The sequence below is a fragment of the Condylura cristata genome, unplaced genomic scaffold, assembly GCF_000260355.1.
Source record: "Condylura cristata isolate star-nosed mole 26May11 unplaced genomic scaffold, ConCri1.0 scaffold00001, whole genome shotgun sequence".
Taxonomy (NCBI): domain Eukaryota; kingdom Metazoa; phylum Chordata; class Mammalia; order Eulipotyphla; family Talpidae; genus Condylura; species Condylura cristata.
The window spans coordinates 24,185,785-24,189,743 of record NW_004567102.1 but is presented as its reverse complement, the minus strand read 5'-3'; positions in this window follow the sequence as shown (position 1 = coordinate 24,189,743).

Genomic DNA, 3,959 nt, shown 5'->3' with positions numbered 1-3,959 from the left:
CGCCATGTGGTCACCTCCGGGGCAGGCGGGAATCGAACTCATGCGGAAGCGACTTTAGATTCTCAGTGCTGTGCTTTAACCCGCTGCGCCACCAGAGAGGGCCTATTTCCAGATATCTTTTAAAAATTATTTTTATTATTAAAAAAGTGAAGAACAATTAATTTTATCATTATTTTATTTTGACACTCTAATGAAATATTTATTGTAGTGGCTTTGAGCAATATTAATTTGATGATTTATGTTAAATTAATTTTGTTAAAAAAACTATTAATGCTTATAATTTGGCATAAATTAGCAATGAATGCACTAATAGCTAATACAAATGACAATTTATTGATTTAGAGAAGAAAATTATGCATGATTTTATCTTTAAAGTTACAAATTTCCAACTTTTCCAAAAGTTGTTATATAATTACTTTTATATTTAAAAAAAAATTCTGTTTTAATATGTCAATGAGTTGTCTTTAATTTTTTTTTTTTAAAGATTTATTTATTTATTTGTACAGAACTGGGGTACAGGCCAGAGCTGCGGAGGGTGAGAGGATTCACCAGAGACAGAGTGGGGAGCAGAACAGGCAGATCAACTAAGTACACTGCTGAGGGGAGCAGCGGGCGGGTCAGGAGAGGTCTGCCACGCCATGTGGTCACCTCTGGGGCAGGCGGGATTCGAACTCATGCGGAAGTGGCCTTAGCTTCTCAGTGCTGTGCTTTAACCCGCTGCGCCACCAGGGAGGGCCGAGTTGTCTTTAATTTTTAATGTTCAGACTTGTATTAACTTTGTATCAAATTTTCTCTGACTTTATTTTGTAAATCTGATATCAGAATGTTTGAAGGATACAGGAGTTACATGCAAGTACAATTCAGACAACAGAATTCATGATATAAAATCAATATAATACCTAACACAGGTTTTATTTTTAAAGATTTATTTTATTTATTTATAGCCAGAGGCTCAGGGGTCGGAGGGAAGAGTAAGAGGATTCACAGGAGATAGTGGGAATCAGAGTAGGCAGATCTACACTGCTGAGGAGAATAGCCAGCAAGACAGGGGAGGCCTGCCATGCCAGTTGGGTCAGCGGCCTGGCCAGGATTGAACTCATGGAGCAATGGCTGGTGATAGCTTGATAGGAATGAGGCATGACTCCTGCCCTACCCGGAGGCCCCTAACACAGTTTGAATGAAATGGACAGCTACAAAAGTTTTCAAATCTCAAAGCCAGGTTTTCATCCTCTGGAATCTTGTCAGCAAAGACTTTAGGTTTTGATTTCATATTACCTTTGTCCCAGAACTTTGAATAGAATTAACGGAAGCTTATCCTGTACAAATAAGTTGTGATTTGTAATAAATAGTCTATCTTGTCAGCTAAATTTCAATTATAAATCATGTTATGAAATACCAGAATAGAACATATGGTACATATTTCAAAAGAGTTATATGTTACTAGGTTTACTTGCATACATTTTATATGTAAATATTGCTCAAATAAATAGTATTGGATATCTCAAGACATTTTGTTATGTCCCTGTAACAATGAAACAGAAGTGTATATATTGTTATCAGCAACCATATTGGTAAAGAAAGAATGGAATCTAGCCTTGATAAAATACCCTGAATAGAGAGTCAGATACATACTTGGACTTTTTGAAAGATTTGTGACCCAAACAATAAAGAGCATGGAGTTACGATGTGCATAATAAATGTATTTTTCAAAATGTCTCCCTTTTAATTTTTATCCTTGTTATAACAATTTGGAAGGTGATAGCTTTGTTAGTTAAGATAAGCAAAGTGATCCATTTTACTTTAATATTTCTGAAGGTGAACTTAAACAATGCAAAGTATCTTAAGGACTATGTGAAGTAAACAGAATCATCTAAATCTTTATGTAATTTAGTTGAAAGTAGAATTCTTTGTTGTTGTTATCTTGAGAGATGCAGTGACAGCTGGCAAATCTAGTTAGGGTTTCTGATACTCAATGTCTATGTCATGAACTTGAGTTTAAAGAAACCATTCTTAATTAAAAAAATAAAAATGGTTATAACCCTCCATCATTATGAGATGAGTAATAAGAACAAGAAATTGTATCAGGAACAATTTTATACTGTCACAAAAACAAATGTATTTTTGTCTTAACAGAAAGTATGATTTCATAATTTGGGAAAAGAAAATATCAAGTGATTATAATACAAACACCTAAAATTAAAACAAACAGCAAGGTTTATTATACATATTATATTAATTAAAACACTAAACAAATATTGAGTACAGACATGATGACTTTCCTCTATATAATACAAGTCCAATATTTCCAAGAATAAATATTTCATTGAGTACTGCAACTCAATGTGCCTTCCAACTCAGATTATACTCCTATCTATCTATATTTTATTGAGGTTCTCAGAAGTGAGAGAAAAAGAAGAAAATGCCTACAGACTGCAATTTTATCACAAAGATGGGTCTAGTTCCACATCACAAATTATTTAACTGACAAGTCTTAGAATTCCAGCTCTGGAAAATCTATCTTAGATTCCAGACGACATTATTCTCAGAGACTTGGAAATGGTTTATTTTTAAACTACACTTAAAAACTTGTATGACTCAGAACGTATTTACCCTGAAAAACCATGAAAACTGCAAATCTCACATTAATGTTTTTTTATCATAAGGCAAACTTATTACATTATTTTTTAGCATTTATTATTTGTTTATTTTTAAACATCCTTATTTATTATTTCATGGTGTAGGATTGCTCTCCTGTGCACTTTGTAATGTGCATAATAGCTCTGTTCAAAAGTAGTTAACTATAAATGAGGATCATGCCTGATCAAAATAGTCATAGGGGGCAGGTGGAGAGTATCAGGTGCCATAGAGGTAGTGCCTTACCAGGAAACTGACACATTTCATACTTAAAAGAAAAGGGACTTCAATACATAGATTTTGTTCAGAAAAGAACTTATAATCTAAACAGGGAGCAAAGGGCCCACTCAAATAAGTAACAACATGTGTATACCTCAACTACTGAAAAAGAAAACCATCAGGAAGAGCTATTATAATTGGAGCCCAAAGGCTGCAGTTAACAAGAGGAAACTGTGAGTCAGGGAGTCGGGTGAGAGCCAGCCAGTCAGAGATGCTGCTTACATATAGCGGAGCACACATTTCCTTCCAATCTCTCAGCAACATTTCCCATCGGAACAATCTAGCTGAACTCAAATGACAGGGATGCCCAAGAAATACCCCTACTGCTGTCAGCCTCTCTGCAATAAGCTCCAGAGCAGGAAAATGGGGAGTATATTACCAGACACACAGGCCCAGGAACAGCATAATCATCTTGGTGTGTGTTTTCTTTATTCTATTTAATTATCATCATAAGCCTCATGCTTCTACGTAACATAAGATAGTGATTCCTCATATGCACAAAAGCCACTTCAGCTTCTATCTAGAGAACCCAACAATCTTGTAACCATTTCCAAGCCAATTTGCCAAGTGAACTATGTTTTCAAGTGACTCCTCACAAATCTTCATAAATCGGTGATGACCTATGAGCTAAGTAACAAGTCAAAATTAACCAGTACTCTTCAAACAAAGTAACACAGGCAGTAAAGGCAAATTATATTATTATCTAGTTGCCACGGTGCTCATATTTAAATTTAAGACTGTTTCACTTGATAAATAATACTTTGTTTTTGTACCTTCACATCAACTCTGGTTTTTGTTGTATCTCAGCTAATTGTTTCTTAATCTCGTAAACCTTCATTCATAAAATATCTGAATCTCTTTCAACTTTGAGATAATCAAAATCTATAGGGAAAATGTACTGCATATATGTTTAATTTTGACTATTCTATTCTTTTGCAGTTGCATATTAATCTTACAATAAATTAAATCAATAACCCACAAATACCTACACTCTAAAGATGTTGATTTGAATTGCATCCATTTTAACAATTATGACAGAATTGGTA